A 22,940-nucleotide genomic window follows, 5' to 3' on the forward strand; every position below is an offset into this window, starting at 1 on the left:
TGGTGTTTGACACACAAAAGTCCAATGTTATCACAGGAATGAGTTGGTTACTCTGAGCCTTTCTGTAAACTGCAGCAAAGAGAAAGCCCGTTAAGAAGGCTAAAGGTACCTCTGAAAGAAACAAGAATAATCCCTGAATCATGGTAATTCATAATGTAATTTAGACAGGGAAATGGCAGACCCAGGCAAGGTTTTCTCCCCAAATGTTTATCTTTGGAGGACTCATGTGCATTAAGGCCTGAGTGTCTTGGTCTTGCTCAATTTGTTGTTTTTCTTCATTTTCCTACCTCCTTCCCCTCCTCAGTTTCTCTTTACAATGTTCTTAAAAAGCTGAGAATGGTTTATCTTAGCATTTGTAAGTTTATTTGTGGATGCAATTGTGAGGCTCATTATGCCAGTTTTATGAGAAGTCTGGATCCATTGTCCTTAGAAAACGAAAATGATTAACATTGATTTGTTTTGTTACTCAATTGTTTAAATTATAATAACTCCCCATCAGGGTTTTTTAAGTACAGCTGTGTTTATGGATTAAGATCTACTGACTCAAATATTTACAGAGTTCCAAAAATCACAAGAACATACGGTGTCAGGAATTTTCCATAGGCTGATCCGACTGGGAGCTAGACACCGTTTCTGTTGAACTTGAAGGAAAGGCTTTAGCCAGTTTCAGAGGACATCCACAGATCCGTGTAATTGCATCCCCTGACAGGCACCAAATGAAATAGCTCAGGGGTAGGGAAATGACTAAAATGCCCATATTTACAGTAATCCATGGCTGTTTAAAGGAGCAGACATGGGGCTGTTGAGGACCTCTATGAAGGCCCTCTGTGACTATGAAGGACAAGACCTCATAGCTTATAAAAGCTAGCCTGTTACTTTCACTTCACTCTCTCTAGGACTTTAAAGAAGTCCAACTGGCCTGGAGTGAAAACAGAGCACTACAATTTTCTAGTTCTGACTTTATAAAGAGCTTCATGTTCCTAGACCCTCTGTCCTTATCTATTGGGTAAAGGTAGTTGGGGGGAGGGGGGCATGAAAATGAACACTCATTGGCCTCCTTCTCCTTTAAGCCAGATTCTGCCCATGGGAGCCTTGGCCTATAAGTGGTATTTTTCCCAGAGGAAGCTTGTAAAAGGGTAGAAAGAATACTATCTTAGAAGAGGAAACTGAGGGTCCCATCTTTTCTCTGCAGTCATTTTGCACAGATTTTAGCTAACCAATTTCTCTTTTGACTCCATCATGGATCTGTATACTTCTTGTGCTCAGCTTCAGGTTTCCTCAGGGCTGGGGCCATGATTTGTTTGGCCTTGTGCACTCTGTCACCATGCTAAGCCCGTGGTAAAGTCTAAACAGGTTTTTTAACAAAATGGAGAGAAGGAAGAAAGGAGGTAGTGAGGTTGAAAACTGCAAAGAAAGAAAGGAGAGGAAGGAAAGAAAGGGAAACTCTGGGATAAGCAAATTTGCCCTACCAAATTTATATGCTAGATTGGAGATGGAGAGAAAAAAACCACCCACAATATGCTGAATGATAACATCACAAAAATAACCTACAGTCTTATCACATCTACACTGCACTTTATAATCTACAAAGTACTTTCAAATCCATATTGTAATTTGATTCCCAATGTCCCTTGAACTAGGTGGGACAATTACCTCCACCTAATGGGTGATTAAACTAATAATCACATTCTTGAAATTATTCACCCAAGGTTACACATGTAAACTGTGAGTTTGGGACTATGGCTACTATTTTCTAACTTGAAATGCTGAGCTCTAATACACACTGAGAGTTCGATGCATTTTTGGTATTCAGAGAAAGAAATTATAAATTTTAACTGAAATAATGAGAAACGAGACAGTGAGAATTTACTATGTTTTAGGAGAACCAGGAGTGAAAGTATTAATTACCCAGGAAAGGAATTAAGTTCATATTAAAATTGCAACAGTAATTGGCCAAACGTGTTTATCTTAAACACTAAATGGATGTAAATTACCAGTGATGTCTGTGGGACTCAGAGGGTGAAGATGCTTGCGCCTCAAGACCCCAAAGCTACTTGTCCCTTCTGTGACCCTGAATCATGTGGACTTTGAGCCTCAGTTTTTCAATTCATAAGTGGGGTTACTAATACCTGCTTCATTTAGCAGTTATGAAGCTTATATATATTAGTCTATGAATAACATAATACATTCGAATGATATGAACAGTACTAAGGCAGGGAGAAATATTCTCTTAGGGAAGCTCCTTGTGTTGCTGGGTAAAGGCAGGTTTTTTTCTGCCATGCTATCATTCTAGGTGAGAATTGCACCTTGTCCTGGAATTCTCTCCATAACCATATAACAACATGCATAATCCCTGCCAATCCACTTGACAACAAATGTAATCCTGAAGAATGCTGAAACAAGGTAATCTGCATGCACGGGAACATTCTGTGCAGGGCAGGAGGAAAGGGCTTAGAGAGTGGCAGTAGAGGCTTGTCAAACCCTGCTTGCCCCAAGTACCTCTTTTTCTTGGAAACACTCCCGCCCCAGAATTCTAGCCAAGAGCCTAGCCCCTACCTTTTGTATCTACCTGTGTCTGCCTCTGACTTTTTATGAAAGTGAAATTCATCTGCAAAAAAATGTGTTTGCTCATTCATGCACTGCTTCAATCCATCATTAATTTATCTAAACTATCTTGACTGCTTCCATGTGGTAGGCTCCATTGGCAAGTGTACATTAATTTCTTCGAATGAATGATGAAAGAAGGAGAGTCTCAAAGGTCCATATGGTGTCTTTACTTCTTTGTGTTCTTCAATACTTCCACAAAATAAATAAAATTAGACTGTTCAATAAATTTTTGTATAGTGGAGAGTTGACATTTTGAGAGCCATTAGAAGTACAACATTTTGAATAGGTAAGGATCCTCAGAAATGATACTGCACATCCCATATTTTTCAAGAAAGATAAGCATAGCACACTTAAAAGCGATAATTCAGGAGAGGGTAATAAAGAGATGATTTTGAAGGCACAGTCAGGGTCAAAGGATACATCAAGAGGTAGTATAGCACCACAAGGCTAGCAACAGTAGAGAGCTATTAGCATCCTCAGGTCTGATGGAGAACATGGAAGGAGCACTGTTACCAGAGCCTAGAGAGAGCAAGATATGATTGAAGAAGGTGACTTTGACAAGGGCTATAGCCATGTGGCCTGATGGGGAGCAGAAGAGGAAAAATCCCAATCTCAGTGTTATCCCTCCCTTCAACCTCTTGTCAGTGCCTCCCATTGTTCAAACCCAAGTGAACATCAGTACCCAAGGGGCCTCCCTAAAACAGCCCATAGAGGTAGGCCTATTAGGTCAGAGGGAAAAAAGACGGTGACACAAAGGAAGAGTAGTCAACAAAGGCATCTTTTTTTTAAAAGTATATTTTATTGATTTTTTTACAGAGAGGAAGGGAGAGGGACAGAGAGCTAGAAACATCGATGAGAGAGAAACATTGAACAGCTGCACACGCCCTACCAGGGATGAGCCTGCAACCAAGGTACATGCCCCTGACTGGAATCGAACTTATGACCTTTCAGTCCACAGACCAATGCTCTATCCACTGAGCCAAACCGGTTTCGGCAATAAAGGCATCTTAACAGAGCAAACTGAGGTTGGAGGAAGAAGGGTGACTTGCCCACATGAAGGCTCATTAGCAGGGTTGAGTGACAACTATTGTTTTCAGAGCAGTTACTTTGTGGCAAGCACAATCCCGCATGCTTGTACTTACATTAATTAACTTATTAAATTCTTACAGTGCTATGAGGTAGTACTCTTTTAACCCCCAAGTGAAACTGAAATACTCCATAATAAATTGCAATTGATTCAGTTACATAAAATGCCAGGAACATATCATCAGAATTGACAAAATGTTGACAGAGGAGAAAACACTAGAGCAGAGTGTGGAGGGTGAAACCTGAAATTGCAAACACTTCCTCCCAAGAAGTCAGCCTTAGTCACCCACAGAGATGTGCAGGTAGAGGGATGGCTCCCCGAAGATGTCTATGTCCTTGTTCCTGGCTCATGCGATTATATTGTACTACATGCCATAGAGACTTTGCAGATGTGATTAAAGTTTCAGAGTTGAAGATAGGACAATTATCCTAGCAGGTCACAATGGCATGAACCCTTAAAACAGACCACTTTCTCCAGCCAAAAGCAGAAGAGCTGCAGCAGAAGGGTAGGTCAGAGATAATCCAAAACCAACCACAGGGTCTGTGATGGAGGGTCCAAGTGCAAAAGCTAGAGAGAGGCCCTTAGAAACCAAAGGGGTTCTCCACCTGACAGCCAGGAAGGAAACAGGGGTTTTAGTTCTCTTCAATGAACTTGTATCTGCCAACAATCTAAAGGAGTTTGAAACATGTACATGTATATGTTTATGTATGTGTGTGATCTTTTATTGAGATACTAGAGGTCTGATACACAGATTCATGCACATTGAAAGTAAATTAGAAGGTGGCTAGCAGGGCAGGACTGGGCAAGACAAGCCAGACACACCCTGGAGCCAACTTCCTGCAGTCCCTCCTTGGAATGCCACACCTGGGGCACGTGCTCTGGCTCGAAAGGCATCTGCCAAGTGAGCAAGGTTCCTCCAGCAATTGGGGTCCCTTAGGTTGGCCTGTGAGGATCTAGCCAAAACCAGCAGTCTGACATCCTCCAACGGGTCCCAGAGAGTGAAAGGGCACTCTGCAAAGTTGCTGTTGCTGGGCAGCTTCTGCATTAAGCATCTGCTCCCTGGTGGTCAGTGTGCATCATAGCTACCAGCTGGTCCCTTAGGCTTTTATATATATAGATAATCAACATATAATTTATTTGTAGTATACATTGTAAAATGATCACTACAATAAGTTTAGTTTACTTCATTATACATAATTACAATTTTTTTTTACTGTGATGAGTACTTCCAAGATGTACTCTCTTAGCAACTTTCAAATATGCAACAGAGTAAAACTGATGGTAGTTAACAATGAGTGAAGGTCAAAAAAAGTACAAACTTAGAGTTTTAAAATAAATAAGTCATCAGGATGTAATGTATAGTACAGTGACGGTAGTTAATAATACCATATTACATAAATGTGCACTGTTTCAATGCATTGTGTTGGCAGTAGTTTGTTATGGCAGCAACATAAAACTGACATAAGGGGCATGTGTAACTTGAATTGAAACCCCAGGAGCTCAGAGTTCTGTGGAGACATTCTTGGCCAAGCTCCTCATTCCACAGGAACCCTGCTACCATATTCCTGTACAATGTTGATGGACTCATCAGAATAGTGCCTCCCTCCTTATCCCCCAGTTAACAGCCCCACATGTTGGTGAGCATGCAGAACAACCAGAACTCTCATGCATTGTTCTTGGGAAAATAAAAGGCTATGGCAACTTTGAAAATATATGTGATATTTCTTATATAATTAAACATACACCTGGACTGTGAACTAGTAATCCTACTTTTAGGCTTTGACCCAATAAAAATGAAAACATATGTCCACAAAACACTTTCTTCATGAATGTTCATAAAATATTTATGTAAACTAGCTCACAACTAAAATTATCTCAGGTTGCCATCAACAAGAGAATGAAAAAATGAACTTTGATAAGCATATACTATAGAATAAATAGTATGTAAAATGTCCAAAATGATAAAGTGCATAGAGACATAAAGTAGAATAGTGGTTTCCAGAGGCTGGGGGTGAGGGTGAGAGAAGGGGCAGGGGGCAGGAAATAGAAGTGGACTGCTAATGTGTACAGAGTTTCTTTTGGTAGTGACAAAAATGTCCTGATGGTTGCATAACATTGCGAATATACTAAAAACCAGTGATTTGTAACTTTAAAAGTGTGGATTATGGTATATAATTATATAAGTTATATCTCAATTTTTTTAAAGCAGCAAAAAAGATAAAGGAGCAAATTATGAAACAGCACAGGTGAATCTCACAAATATATGCAGCATAAAATAAGCCTTACACAAAAGAGTAGATTTTTTATAATTCCATTGATATGCACATCTAGAAGAGGCCAAATTAAAATATGGTGGAAACAATTCAGAAGAGTAATTGTTTTTAAAGCAGGGGTAGGGACTGACTGTGGAGTGTCAAGAGAAAACTTTCTAGTGTATTGGTAAAGTTGTATATCTTGATAAGGATTTGGGGTCATGCAGGTGTAAGCATTTGTTAAATTCACCCACAGTACATTCAGAATTTGTGTATCCATTGTACCTAAACTTCACCCCACAAAAAAGAAACCAATAGTTAATTCTAGTTCATTATAAGCAGCCAAAAATATTTAGAGGAAAGTATACCAATGTCTGCACCTCACTTTGAAATACATAAAAAACTCTGTATTATCACTTAAAGAGAAATAAGAATAGATGGATATGGGATAAAGCAAGTATAGTAGGTCCTCGGGTTACATCACAGACATAACACAATTTTTTCCATAAGTCAGAACCCACTTACATAAGCATCTATGTCACTCACATGGAGCACATACACAGCAGTAAAAAAAAAAAAAAAAAAAAAAAAAAAAAAAACAACCCTAAAAAAAACACAACAATTTCTGACCTTTACTTGTGGTAAATAAATAATAAAAAATATAAAGCATATATGCACATACATTGAAATGACGGAACTCTTTTTTTTTTATATATATAAATAAATGGAAGATGGCAACATAACCATGAAATGATGTACATGGATTCCGAAGTAATCCAACAATTGCCTGTATACTAATATACTAATTGTAGAATCTAGAATTTAGGGGCATGCAATTATGTGTACAGATTTTACAATGTTTCTTTATATTTGAAAGTTTATTTATTTTAATTAAATTATTATCTGTGTACATATTTTACCATTGCCCCCCCCCTCCCTTTTCCATACATACCCTCCCTCCCCAGAGTTTTGTGTCCATTGGTTGTACTTATATGCATGTATACAAGTCCTTCGATTGATTTCTTATCTCCCCCAGATCTCCCTCCCCTCCCCGCTGCAATTTGACAGTCTGCTTGTTGCTTTACTGTCTCTATTTCTATCTTTTGGTTCATCAGTTTATAATGTTCTTTATTATCCATAAATGAGTGAGGTCATGTAGTGTTTCTCTTTCATTGACTGGCTTATTTCACTCAGCATGATGTTCTCTAATTCCATACAGGTTGCTGCAAATGATGAGAATTCCTTCTTTTTTATGGCAGCATAGTATACCATTGTGTAGATGTACCATAGTTTTTTGATCCAATCATCTGCTGATGGGCATCTAGGCTGTTTCCAAATCCTAGCTATTGTAGATTCTGCTGCTATGAACATAGGGGTGCATATATCCTTTCTGATTGGTGTTTCTAGTTTCTTGGGATATATTCCTAGGAGTGGGATTACTGGATCAAATAGGAGTTCCATTTTCTGTTTTTTGAGGAAACTCCATACTGTTCTCCACAGTGGTTGCACAAGTCTGAATTCCCACCAGCAGTGCACAAGGGTTCCTTTTTCTCCGCAACCTCACCAACACTTGTCGTTTTTTGATTTGTTGATGTTGGCCAATCTGACAGATGTGAGATGGTACCGCATTGTTGTTTTGATTTGCATCTCTCGGATAATTAGTTACTTTAAGCATGTTCTCATGTGCCTCTTGGCCTTCCTTCTGTCTTCTTTTGAAAATATTCTATTTAGGTCTATTGCCCATTTTATTGGATCATTCATTTTCCTTTTATTTAGTTGTATAAGCTGTCTGTAGATGTTGGAGATTAAACCTTTATCAGTGATAACATTTGCAAATATGTTCTCCCATACAGTGGGCTTTCTTGTTGTTTTGTTGATGGTTTCTTTTGCTGTAAAAAAGCTTTTTATTTTGAAAGTTTATAGTAATGTTCGAAATACTGCTCGGTCTCTGCTTGAATATCTTACCTAATAATAGACAAACATGAAAATTAACAGCACCCACAGCCAATCAGAGTGAGTATGCCAATTAGAAGGTCAAAGATCGCAAGGGGGGCAGGATGCCTGCTATGGGGGGGGGGGGGGGAGACACGGTTCGAAGGGACCTATAGGAGTGGAGTGCCACAGTGAAGACAAAGACTGAAGACTCCGGAGTCTGCAGCAAAGATGAAGATGGCAGATTCCAGCCGGTGTCTGCAGCAAATACGAAGAAGGCAGACTCTGGCCTAAGCGAAGGCCTGGGTCCCAGGTGCTGGAGGAAAACTGGTGCTAGAAGCCAAGAGAAGGAAAGCCTATTGCACGAATCTCTTCATGCAATGGGCCTCTAGTGTATAAAATGGGTATCCTTGTTGTAAAACAGCAATGGTTATTCATTAGCTCTTGATGTCAGAATCATATTCCAGATTTTGAGATTTTGCTCTACTTTCATCTAGTGGTCCTTGCTTCATCTTCTGGGGTCCCACAGAGAAAATCTACTCTGCAAAGCCTTTAGAAGGCTGCCTGGAAAAGTATAGATACATGGGCTTGGATGGTTCAAGACCTGGCTTTGCTTCTGATTTCTTACTACTCTAAGCATGGTTCTTCAACCAATAGTATAAACTTTGGAGTCTTTAAAAATGCAAAATCCTGGGGTTCATCCCAAATCTACTGAATCAGAATCTGAAATTTAACAAGGTCATATGGGATATGCATGCAAGACAGAGTTTAAGGAATGAGCCAGGACAATAGGCAAAAATATAAATGGGGCTTGTGTCTGGGTAGTAACAACAGGAAGAGAGTGAATTCAACAGACTAGACACATATTTGGGAGAGGTACCTTACAGAACTAAGAGATTAATTGAATTAGAGTGATGAGAAATAAGGAGGGTCATGGATGATCCAGCAGTTATAATGTGGATGACTGGATGGTTAAGAGGAAATCTGGACCTCAGATAGCCACAAAGTCTGCTGCGTTGGATGACATGGAAACAATGAGAGATTTGCAGGAATATGTCAGTACTCTGCAGCTATCCTTCTTGACCTTTATTTACCTTTTTGTTATTGTTAATCCCCACCTGAAGATATTTTTTAATATATTTTTATTGATTTCAGAGAGAAAGGGAGAGTGAGAGTGAGATAGGAACATCAATGATGAGAGAAAAATCATTGTTCGGTCATCTCCTGCATGCCCCACACTGCTCACAACCCAGGCAAGTGCCCTGACTGGGAATTGAATCTGAAACCCGCGGGTGCACAGGTTGACACTCTTACCACTGAGTTTCAATGGCCAGGGCTTGAGCTTCACTTCCAAACTTAAAACCTGCTCCACTACTCCACCCAACCCAGTCTGGAGCTTCTAGGAGCAAAACTCTTGGGACCCTCTGCCATTGATTTGCCAGTGTTTAACTTATCCAAAAGCACTTTTATGAATGAATAGTAGAGCTTCCCCTTCATTTTCCGTCTCCTCTTTCTAATTACATGAGCACAGCCACCAGTGTTTTAAGTATTTAAAAACATGGTATAGATCAATTCATCAATATTTCTAAATGAGGCTTTGGCAGGACAGAATATCTGCCCAGGGATGAGGGCTCTGCTTTCTTATCACTGATGACCTTAGTTACTGGGACTTCCTGGAGGGTCTTTGGTTTTTATGTTGTTTTAATGAGCACACTATTTTCCAACCCAGAGCAAATGTCCAGGAACAGGTCCCATCCTCACCTTTTGTGAACTTTCCACCAATTTTGCAACTTCTATTAACTCTAATAGTCCTTGCTGATAGTGAATTTTCCTTCTGAGCATGCTGTGAGCTCACATAATTGGGCTTACCTCATTGCGGCCTGAAATAGTCCTGGGGAGAGTGGTGACCTGGGCCTAACTACCTAGCTATCTCATCCTTCAAATAATATATGCTTAGTGAAGCCCTCTATAAATTCCCTACCTGCCTCTAAATGTGGCTCAGGCAGGTAGCCACCTCCTAGATTATGTACACAACTCTGTTCTAATGGTAGAAGGGAGAAGTTATATACAAGAACCTAACAGCTGGCACAAACATTTCTCTCAGTATAGTAAATGTTTTGTTACCTTGAGTAACTCCTTAGGGTAGAAGGTGAGGCCCAGCAGGAATGGTTAGAAAGAATCAAGAAATAAAAGAGATGCATAAATTGCTCAGCACTGGAAAATCAGTGAAGGTGAGGGATGAAGAGAGCACAGAAATGAAGGGAAATGGGAAACAGGGCAAGATGTTGGAGACTGAATCTCAGGCATATTTGAAGCTTGAAACTTGGACTCAGGTCATCTAAATACGAGCGATTTATGGCACCATTGTAGTCCTCTATCTCTCCCTGAACAAGAGAGGTTTTTATAGAAAGGCTCTGTGAACTGCAGACCTATTTATAAGCACAATATCTCACTTATCCAAAAATAACTATGTCTAACACAGCCTGTGACCTAAGGATAGACAATGTAAGGCTTTCTAAAGTAGCTGACATAAAAATATAAATAGCAGCCCCCAGTAATAATGTACAGCTATCACTGACAGCTTACACAAGGCATCAGTCACTTTGCTAAGAGTTTTCCCTCAGCTATTATGTCCTGTGATATTTGCAATCTTTATGTGCATATTTCCCATGTTCCTGATAAGCAACTGAACCTTAGAAGGCTGACTGGATGCCAAAGGTCTCTGAGTGAGAATATTATGGAGCCTGCACTAGAACTCTGATTCCAAAAGGCATATTCTTCACCAAATATTCTTAACCAAAAAGTTTGTTCTCATGGATAATCAGAAATGCCTACTAAAACAAGTCACCATTTTTAGCCACAAAACAGCCCCTTGGGTTCAAGAGTAGAGCTTATTTCCTCTTTATATAGTAACTTAATGATATGACTTTCTGGTTGACATATTAAAACATTCAAAAACCAAAATCTGAATAAGGAATAGGGGTGAGGGAATCTGAGAGGTAGGTCCACTGGCAACTTCAACAGTGTTATAAATCTGAATATCAATTAGGAGGGGGGGAAAGAACAAAAACAAAACAAACTGAATTCTAGGTATAGCAGTTGCAGTTGTCAAGTACTCTAATAGAGAATGTTGATGGATAGAGTGCTAAAAAGAAACAATCTTGTTGTATTTCCTTTTTTATTTTATTTTTTTATATATTTTATTGATTTTACACAGAGATGAAGGGAGAGAGATAGAGAGCTAGAAACGTTGATGAGAGAGAAACATCGACCAGCTGCCTCTTGCACACCCCCTACCAGGGATGTGCCCGCTACCAATGTACATGCCCTTGACCGGAATCAAACCCAGGACCTTTCAGTCCACAGACCTACGCACTACCACTGAGCCAAACTGGTTTCGGCTGTATTTCCTTTTTTTAAAAATAACATGAAAAATAAAATGTATTTCAAGGGATAATAATCCAACATAAATGGCTAAAGTTAACAGCGTGTGATGAAACAGCTCTAGCTATGAAGGGAGGAGACATATGTGCTCACCTGGCCTTGCACATATCCATGCTGGGACCTAGGACCTCACCACTCTGAATCACACTTTGCTCCTCTACACAGTGGGAATACTATCTGTTGCTGAAGGTCATTGTGAAGAGGAAACAGATGATTTGCTTGGCACATAGATTATGCTCAACACAGCTATATTAAATCACATTTAAGGACAACCTTGGTGCCCCAACCAGTAAGTTCTGGCAATGGGAAGGGATGTCCAAGGTGGAGTTGACCTTGTTTGAAAATGGTATGTGCATGGAGTATGCACTCATCATGAGGAAAAACAGGAAGGGGCTTCCCTACTGCTGTGCTACTACTTCCACTTTGTGAAGAGAGCCATGTCAGATTCACTAGCTTTCCTTCCTCACATCCCAGCCAGCAGTGCCCCGGAGACAGAAATAGCATTCATCGAAAGCCGCAGTTACCTCATTTCACTGGCCTGTTTGTGTGTGATGTGCTTTGCCTCACAGTGACTGCATAGGGCCAAAAGTCCAGCAAACAGAGCTGCTACTTGTCCAAGAAGTGGCCCTGAGAACAGGAGAGGACAGCATGTTCCCTGAGCAGACTGGGACCCTTTGCTGTTGTGCGGGTGTTTTTGTTTTTCAGGCCAGAAACAGTGTCTGAAAACTCCTGGGGATTTCCCAAGCTCCATCTGTCAGGCGGCCAGGCTCCTTCTGACATCATGTGTGAGTGATGAGGTACGAAGAGGGGGTCACGCACAAGGCAGTCCGAGGGCAGCTTCAGTAGGATTGCGGGAAATGGGAGAGCTTGTGCCAGAATGGTCAGGAAAACAGGAGAATGTTCTAAAACAAGTGTCTCTAGCACATAGTGGGCCTTTCCAAGGACTAGTTTTCTTGAATGAAACACCAAAAGATTAAATGACTTGACTTCCAAATCATGCATCCAGCAAATAGCAGAGATTTTAATTTCAATCAGGGTGACTAACTGTCTTGGTTTGCCTGGGGTTAAGGGTTTCTGAGGATATGTGACTTCCAATGCTAAAATCATTAAACCTTTGGGCAAATTAGGATGTGTCTGTCACCTTAATTTCAATTGAAGTGTGACTGACTCCAATGCTCATGTTTTGTTTTGTTTTGTTTTGTTTTGTTTTGTTTTTAACATAAAACAAAAACCATTCCTTAAGGAGACCTGAGTTTAAATAGGGAAACTAATATATGAGAAGATACCTATCATATACAGAGAAAGGGTCTACTTGAATGAGATGAGTTAGAAGCTCAGCCAAGCATCATTCACCAATTACCATCACTCCTTCTTTCTAAGAGCACTTCAATTTTGTTCAGAAAATTCTTCTATTAAACATGAGCTTCAATGAGCAACTCACCAAAACTGCATTCCTCTTGGCAATAACTGGTTCAGGAATGAGCATGTGACATAATGTTTGGCCAATGAAACATGAGAAGAGGCCTGATGGTCAGATTCTTGGAAAGGTTTCCTTGTTCTGAAAAAGAAACCAACATTAACAAAAGCTCATTTTATCCACTGGACATATTTATGTCTGAAAGTGGCCCTCAGAACTGTGGTGGCTATTTTAGATTTACCAAGGGAACTAAAGCTGGGCTGGAAGATGGGGAGATGGAATGGACTTGTGTCTTTTATGCTATTAAATGAACTGACCATCCAGCCATCTTACCTCAGGACCTGTGAGATAACACAATGTTTTTATGATTGAAGCTATTTGAGACAAAACATTCTGTTATGCAGTCAATAATGTAGTAGTGAAGACAATATTTAAATGTGATATGCCATCCAAGGAAGGAAAAATGATCACCAGCCAATGGCACCAGGGCAGGCTTCATGGAGGATCTAGTGCTGGAATTGTACTCTGGAGGAAGGAAATGCTTTCAGTAGACAAAACCAGGCGTAGGATGTAGCACTATTGAAATTACAGAGGATATACAGCTCTGAATATAGTTTGAGAAAAGCATAGAGTCTAATTTGGCTAAAACTAGGGTTTAGGAAAGTAATTGATGAAACAAGAAGTAGGGAATGTTCTCAGGAAGTAGAGCATGGAAGGCTTTGAGTTCCAGGCTGAATAAACTAGATGTTCCCCAGAGACACCAAGTCTCTTAAGATAGATGGTTAGAATATCACCCTACCTCTTCCCCAAACTACTGTTGGCCACTGTGACTTCATCTATCGATAGATTCACTTAATATTTAGAGTTATCATTCACAACTTTAGAAGCATAGTAGAATCACCTGAAGGGGATTATAACCATCTATTTATACAGCATAAATGCAGGATATAAGTAGAGTATATTTCTCTGGAGAAAAATCTGGATCTTTTTCACTTTCTATTTAGCTCTTAGGTGACCCTGAAGTGTGTCATGTTCCATAACCATCTGAATAGACTTGGTCATCTATACTTTTATATATTTTCAATTTACTTATATAAAAAGTCTATCAGAATGCCAATCTAGAAGGAATATTGGAGATGTTGTAAGCTTTAAAGGGAGTGAAAATGCACTGGCTGTTATCACCACCACCATTGTTGTCTTAATTGAGATATAAAGGGAATATATAGAAGTTAAATTGATTTTTCGAAAGCTAACCTGCACATGAGTATCAGATCTATGGCTAAATACAAGACTTCAATATCACTTATTTAGCATTCTTTCCACTAACCTAAGCTGTTGATGTTTCAGTTATGCACAGTTCATTACATGTCCTGCAATTACTCTTTGCGTAGAAAACATGTGTTATGTTTCTTTGCATCCTCCCAGCTACATTCTCCCACTGTAGCATTCCTGGATGTCTGCTTCTTATATGATTAATTAAATCTTACTTATCCAGTGGTTCCAAAACAGTAGCCTGCATCAGAATTACCCAGAGGGCTTGTTAAAACACAGATCTGTGGGCCTCACACCCAGAATTCCTAATGCAGGAGGACTGAAGTGGTTCATATTTATAAATACTCCCAGGTGAGGTCTGGTCCAGAGACCACACTGAGAATCACGGCACTTGAACAAATCCAGAGGTAGATTTTTTTTTTTTTTTCCTTTTGTCTGAGAAGAGTCATTTTTTAGTCCAATGAAACTGATTTGTATGCTAGGTCTGGCACCTTCTGAACAAACTACCTCTTCTATGAAGTCTCAGTTATCAACTCTATAAAATAGAGCTGCTAATAAATACCTCGGAAGTTTACTAAAGACATAATCAGCCTAGTGCAGTGGCTGGCAGATGGGAAGGACTCGCTGACCATCTATTTTCCAGTTTCTATTCTCTCGACTTTCTATTCACAATACGCATTTCTCATGAAGAGAGATGCTGCCTGGCTCCAACTATAAATTCATGACTCCTCTTGGAGCTGGCTCTCCTTCAATGAGCCTGAGTTCGCACTTCTTCCACTGAATTACTAACACCCATAAGGAGCCTATTTCTAAGAAATGTTAGGCAAATCATTTCAAAGGGGGAAAATATGATAGGCAAATTATGTCAATATTATCCTCAAAGCAATATTTTGGAGATAAAAACCTCTCCCATATGTTCTGTTTCATTTACTTTGGCATTTTTAACAATTTCACCATAGCAGCTGCTCCAGATCACTAATTGCCTGCAATATTAAACAACTGATGCAAATCAGTTCCCAGAATTTTCCTTCATGTCAACCCCGAGTTCCCAGATATCTACACATTTCTCCAGGTCATTGCATTCTTCTTGTGCTCAACTCTGTCAGCCTCTGATGGAGCAAAAGACAGGACAGATCTAGGTGACCTTTGGCATAAGCCTGGGTGAAACCAGAGTAGGAACAAATGGGGTTCAGACCCTGAGACAACCTGGCTGCACACACCATCTTTCCATGCCTCAAAAGACCTTGATTCACAGTAACCCCTTCGAATTGACAGGTGATTTGCCATGTGAATTTTCTGGGATCTTCCGCATAAAAAACTAAGTACAGTTGTGCATCTTGTTTCTGATAGATGCATAGAATTTATTGTTTATTCTTTATTCTGATCCATTGTTTCAAGTCATTCTCCCAATCAATATATCTGCTTAAACTTTTTTTTTCTGATTTCTAATAAATATTTATTGCTCATATTATTACAGTTGTTTCTCTCCCCCCCACCCCCACCCCCAATAGCTCCCCTTCACCTGGGTCCCACCCCTGCACTGTCCTCATCCAAAGGTGTACAATTTTTGTTCAGTCTCTTCTCATATACACCCACACCCCTCTCCCCCCAAGAATTGTCAGTCTACTCCCTTTCTATGCCCCTGATTCTATTATATTCACCAGTTTATTCTGTTCATCAGATTTTTTATTCACTTGATTTTTAGATTCACTTGTTGATAGATATGTATTTGTTGTTCATAACTTTTCTCTTTGCCTTTTTCTTCTCCTTCCTCTTCTTAAAGAATACCTTTCAGCATTTCATATAATACTGGTTTGGTGGTGGTGAACTCCTTTAGCTTTTTTTTTTTTTTTTTTTTTTTAATCTGTGAAGCTCTTTATCTGACCTTCAATTCTGAATGATAGCTTTGCTGGGTAGAGTAATCTTGGTTGTAGGTACTTATTTTTCATCACTTTGAATATTTCTTGCCACTACCATCTGGCCTGCATAGTTTCTGTTGAGAAATCAGATGACAATAGTATGGATGCTCCCTTGTAGGTAACTAACTGTTTTTCTCTTGCTGCTTTTAATATTCTCTCTCTGTCTTTTGACCTTGGCATTTTAATTATGATGTGTCTTGGTGTAGTCCTCTTTGGATTCCTTTTGTTTGGATTTCTGTGTGCTTCCTGGACTTGTAAGTCAACTTCTTTCACCAGGTGGGGGAAGTTTTCAGTCATTATTTCTTCAAATATGTTTTTAGTATCTTGCTCTCTCTTCTTCTGGCACCCTCATAATTCAGATGTTGGTATGCTTGAAATTGTCCCAGAGGCTCCTTACACCATCTTCATAGTTGTAGATTCTGTTTTCTTTTTGCTTTTCCAGTTGGGTGTGTTTTGCTTCTTTGTGTTTCAAATATTTGACTTGATTCTTGCTATCCTCTTGTCTGCTGTTGGAGCTCTGTATATTACTTTTTATTTCAGTCAATGTATGCTTAATTTCTAGTTGGTCCTTTTTCATATCCTTGAGGGCCTCGCTAAATTTATCGGTGTTTTCTAGAAAATTCTTGAAAAACCTTATAACTGTGATTTTGAACTCTATATTCAGTTGTTTGCTTTCCTCAATTTCTTTCATTTATGACCTGTTTGTCTCCACATTTTGGCTGCTTCCGTGAGTTGATAGATTGGTTCTGTGTTCTAGATGTCCTATAGGGCCCAGTGGCTCAGCCTCCCCAGTTACCTGAGGCAGACACTCTTGGTGCACCCCTTTGTGGGCTGTGTGCACAGTCTTGTTGTAGTTAAGCTTTGATTGTTGTTGGTATCACTAGGAGGAATTGACCTCCAGGCCAATGGGCTGTGAGGATCAGTTGTGTCTATGATGGGAGAACTTCTGTGCTGGAGATAACCTTATGGGGCATGACTTGCTTCAGTGGGGCTTTGGTACTCAATGTCTGCCCCTTGAGGGTGTCCCTTATGGATCTAAGGAGTTGTAATCTGGATGTTCCCATTCTGACCTCTGGGTAAATTGGCTCTTGGATTTCCAAAGATGTGGAAATTTAGCTCTGCCTGAGATCACCCAGTAGGAGCTATGGAGAGATCTTCTTATTCCTCTTCTTTGTTTGTGGTTTGGAGGTGCCCAGATGAGGTTCATCTGTGAAGCAATGGAAGCTGCCATGGGGCCCTGGGCCTTCTTTTGGAAGTTCTGGGGCTCTCTGACCCAGTTGCAGTTTGTTAGGTAATTTTAGATTGCAAAGGGCCAGGCCATTCATATGCAAAAGCCTCTGTGGACAGCTGGGATGAGGTTGTAAATTGGGTGGGGTGGGGTCTCAGGGAATCAACAGGGTGGAGCAAACAGCATTGGCTGGACTTCAGCCCTGCCCTAAGAAGCCTCCAGGTCTCAGTGTCCCTGCAAGCACCTCAGAGAAAGCCGTCCTCGTGTGTCAGCCTGATGTCAGACAGTCCAACTTTAATCCTTAGGAGTCTGGGTCCCCAGAGACTCGCCTGGAACTGAAGTTCAGATCAGTTGGGAGCTTGCATCTCCCTCCTGATTGAAAAAAGACAACTGAGTCCTCAGTTTACAGCCTTTTCCGCACGCGTGCCTCAGTACCTCCACATTTTACTTCCGCACCTCCTCTGAGTCTCAAGTGTGTTTTTCTATTCCCTTCTAGTTTTAGAATTGCCACTCAACCAGCCTTCCTGCGGTTCTGGATGATGTTCATTTTGTCTTTTAGTTGTAGTTTTGAAGTGGTTGTGTGAGGCAGCAAGTTCAGGTGATTACCTATGCTGCCATCTTGGTTTCTCTTCTACTTAAACTCTTTACTCTTTCCATCTGTACTGTTCCTACAAAAGCCACCATCACTTTTAGCAAGGATCACTGCAACATCACCCCAACTAACATTCCATGACTTGTTGAACCCACTCCACCCATACTTCATCACAGTCGGAATGATCTTTCTAAGACACAAAGTATATCACTTCATTTTCTTTAATCCCTTTGAGTGACTTCCCACCAGTCTCAGAAACTAACTACTATGTCATCATCCTGGCTGTCCACTAACCACATGTAGCTATTTAATTTACATTAAAAATTTAAAAAAGTATGCAAAATTTAAAATGGAGATTCTCATCGACACTAACCACATTTCTGATGCTCAAAAATCATGAGTAGTTAGTATCTACCATTTTGAACAAGGAAGGTATAGATTATTTACTTCATAAGAAAAACTTCTAATGGAAAGCCCTGTTCTAAATGTTGAAAATTGGGTAACATTATTTACCTTATTGTGATGCTATTTGTGGCCATTCTATGGTGAAGTGTTGCCTGCAAGCACTGCTGAAGGGAATAAAATGACACAAGCATTCATAGTGAAAGAGTTCTTAATGAAATTAGGGATGCATATAAGCTCCAGAGACTCTCACACAGTGCCTAAAAGGACTGCACTCAAGGATGTTTGTCATAGCATTATTTGTGCTGTGACTATTGGAGACAACCTAAGTGTTCATCACCAGGGGATTAGAAGAGTGAAATGTGGAAGATGCAGATCACTGTGAAGCAATCAAAAGCAAATGACCAGAACCACACATAGCTATCTTAAATACATAGTTTTCTATTTTTACTGTGGAATAATACTCAACAGTAAGATCATAATTTTTAAATTACTAATTCATGCAAAAAGTTGTGTGATTCTCACCAATATTAAGTTTGGTAAAAGATTCCAGACATAAATAAGTATATACTGTATAACTCTACATTTATGAAGTTTACTAAGTGTGAAAACTAGTCTACGTTAATAGAAGTTAGAATATAGTGGTTGCATCTAACTGGGGAATTTACTGTAATAGAACAGAAGCAAACCTTCTTGGTGATAGAAATATTCTGTGTTTTGATTAGGGGTGTCCAATACATGGGAATAGACATTCATCAAATTCATTTAACTGTATACTTAAGATCTGTGTACTTTACTGTATGTAAATATATCCCAATAGAATGTAATTTTAAAAATCCTTTTAAAAGGCAAAATGATTACTGTCAGATGAGCTATATAACCATGTATATAGGCATCCAAAGGTACAATATTTTACAAAGATAGTCACATATAAAAGAATATATAAGGAAAATTTGAATCAATATTTTTTAGTAAGGATTGGGGAAAATAAATGTTAGTAAGCATGAAAGAGATGTTAGGACAAAGTTAACTAGAGAGTGACCTTCAATGGACTAGATGTGATTCACCCATGACTGGGGAGGGTGACCAATTCAATTCAACTTTCTGCAACTAAAACTAGTAAGACCTTCCTTGGAGAAAAGTCACTCTTTTGTCATGGGGTGGATAAACTGGGATGTGAAACACTGCTGTTGTCTCAGGTCATGGTTCTCTACCCACTTTTCAGAAAGGAGAAAGGAGATGGAAAGCTGCAGAGAAGTCCACTACAGGACAGAGGGAATGGGTGAAACATAAAACATGAAGATAGAGCAGGATGGGAAAGTAAGGGGAGGGGATAAAAGGGGAAGGACTGGAACATGTAGACAATTCAGAGTTTCTGAACCTACTCCATCTTTGGAATGTAAGCAAATACATTTCCTTTTTATTTTGTTAAATTAGTTTCAGTGAGATTTTGTCATTTGTTCAAAAAGTACTACTACCCTAATGTAGTTTAATATTTGAAAGAGTCTGAGGTAAGTCCTATTTTAGCAATTTAAAAACATTTTTATCTTGGCAATATCAAACATATACGAAGATAATGGATTAGTATAAAGAATAATAATCTTTAATAAAGTTTTAATATACTGCTAATCTTGTTTCCTTCATTCCCATCTGTCCTCGCCCTTGCCCTCCTACCTTTTATACATACACACACTATGGGATTAGTTTGAAGTCAATGCCAGAATTTTATATATATATAAATATATAAATATATATATATATATATATATATTTTTTTTTTTAATATAACCTCAATGCCAAGATCTCAATCTCTCTCTCTCTCTCTCTCTCTCTCTCTCTCTCTCTCTCTCTCTCACACACACACACACACACACACACACACAACACACTAATTTCCCCTTAACATTCATAATCATATAGACAAATATTCAAATTTCTGATTGTTTAATGAATGTAATTTTATCATATATTTTCAAAATAACATCTGAAACAATCTGGGAAATGTGTCAATGAAATTTATTTTAATTTACAGTTCCCCATTCTTGTTTGTGTATATGTTTGGTGTGTTTAGGTGCTACATTTTATTTTAACCTTTACCTACCCTTCCCCCTTTTAAATTTATAGGCAACAGATTTGTTTCTTTCTGCTTATTCATATATATGCATATGTGCATCTCAGATAAGACATAACATATGCTATACATGTTATTCTGAAACATGTCAAGCTTTATTTCAAAAATAAAGAATCTTTTATTCTAAATATTCTACTCCCCTGCACTTTCCAATTATTTAAGTAAAAGTAGAGGTTTATTTAGAGCAAATTTTCTTTTTTTAAAAAAATATATTTTTATTGGTCTCAGAGAGGAAAGGACAGGGAGAGAGGGATAGAAACATCTATGATAAGAATCACTGATTGGCCGCCTCCTGCATGCCTGCAATTAAGGTACATGCCCTTGACCAGAACTAAACCTGGACCTCTCAGTCCACAGGCTGACACTCTATCCACTGAGCTAAACTAGTTAGGGCTAGAGCAAGTTTTCTTAACAAAAGGCACACATATTCTATAACCAATGGGAAAAGGACTTGAAAAGTTCCTTTGAAGACTAACATCTATAACTATTAAGATTCACATCAGAATTTTTCTACTCTTTGGAGCTGAACAGCTTTCTGATTAAGAAAGTGTAGGTTTTACTAATGGAAATGGCCTTGTGTGTATACTGAATTGGGTTTATGGAAATTAAAAGCTGTTTGACATGCACTGATCTTTCACTAGTAAGAATTTGGAAATAACAATTTCTCTCTTGATTCTTTGATCTCCTCCCAAATCCCATAGTGATACATTATGGCTGCAGAGAACTGTAAATGTTAGCAAGCTGTAATTTGAAAGCCCTAAAAAATGTAGTTGCAAAGGCAATTCAAACATCAGGTATCCTTCTCATCATGTGGACCCTGGTTTTAGAACTATTGAGGGAGTTTTCTCAAATCCCACACTGCATTGGGTTGCAGATTTGGTATGAATATTGGAGTTACTTTGAATAACTACATTTTCAATGCAGATAGCAGCTGTTACTTTCTCCTGCCTTTGCCTTAAAAGTACAAATATATGTATACATGCACACATATGCATATGTGTGTGTGAGCACAAACATACACATATTTAATTAAAAAGGCATTTCTGAGGACAAACATGGCAATTCTGAACAAGAAGATTGAAATTTCTAGCCAGTCTAGATGCATGTATGATCCCTGACATTCTCTCAATGAGAACTCTTTACACATTTACCATTTGGAAAGAGTGGAAAGAGTGTTCAGTAGTGTTTGGGAGGTAGGTGATGGCAGGGAAGAGAGACATTGTGAATCTCCTGCTACAATATTGTGGGAAAACTGAAGAATCATAAAAAAGGTAATATACATATTGACAATCCTATGCTTTCTTTTATTTTTCCACAAATAGTGGTATAAAAGATGCACAGTTTATTTTTAGCTGTATAAACCAAATTTCATTTTACTAATATTGCTCACATTCAAACACACACACTGTACATTAAATACTTCCAATTCTGTCAATGGCATTTATTGGAGTTTCCCATCTTCCACTTTCCTGAATTATCAAAAATTGATGTCTATAGAAACAGAAGTTACTTGCCTTAGGGAGACCTAAGAAAGGGGAAGCAGTGGTGGGAAGGATTCACTTTTCCTTAGAGATCTTTGTCACTAACACACCTTTTTGACCTCATAACCTTTCAGTATTAGGTTGATATAAACCCAAAGACTTGCCTCCACATGTGCTAATAACCATGACTACTTTCAACTCTGACATTTGTAGGATCTAATAAAATGCTCCAAGATACTAGAAGAGTTCCATTTAAGCACCTGGCCACTTTAGAAGAGTTTTGCATATATATTGTATTTCATTTGTTAAATTGCCAAATAAACCTGACAGGAGTGAGCCCCAAGAGGACAAAAGACCAAATTGCAAATGTCTGTTTGTGATGATGGAGGCCTAGTAATCTGAGCATTGATTCTAGAAAGCCGTTGGGTGCTTCTCAGAGTAATGTATGATTATAAAGTGATATATTACCCACGAGAAATCCCTTCCCATTTACATTTCATTTTCCTCTGTGGTATTTAACTTGTTGTTTTATTATATGAAGCCATCATAAATATTTATACAGCAATGTATGATTGGTCAATAGAGAAAAATCAATACTGTGTTTTCACTGCCCAGGAAACAGATTATACTACTTTACCTGATTTTAATCAAGAGTCTAAACAATTTTTTTTCTAGGTAGGATAAGAATACAGTGGAAAAAGGAAAACAAATATTTATTTTATATTTTTATATTACACATTTATACAAATACAGAAAGAGATTTTTATTTTAAAATGGTTTCTTGTCAGTAACCCTCAATTTAGTATAACTACCTTCCTACGGTACTTATGAACTACAGACAATGGTGAACGTTAAATAACACGGGAATGCTAATCATCACAGTTACCCCACCCATTCTTATGGTTGTATTTGCCATTAACCATAAGGAAAAAGAATTTTAAAGTAAGACAAAAGAGTATTCTTACTGCTTCCATAAACTTTTACCAAATACCTATTCTATGCTAAGTCATATTTTTATTTTTGTGCCCTAGTTCAGTGGTTGGCAAACTCATTAATCAGCAGAGCCAAATATCAACAGTACAATGATTGAAATTTCTTTTGAGAGCCGAAAACTGACTTCTATGCATGGGTCACGAAGCTTCAATCACACTATACGTGTGCGCCCGCTCATGTTAT

The sequence above is a fragment of the Pipistrellus kuhlii genome, unplaced genomic scaffold (genome assembly GCF_014108245.1).
Source record: "Pipistrellus kuhlii isolate mPipKuh1 unplaced genomic scaffold, mPipKuh1.p scaffold_m20_p_12, whole genome shotgun sequence".
Lineage (NCBI taxonomy): Eukaryota > Metazoa > Chordata > Mammalia > Chiroptera > Vespertilionidae > Pipistrellus > Pipistrellus kuhlii.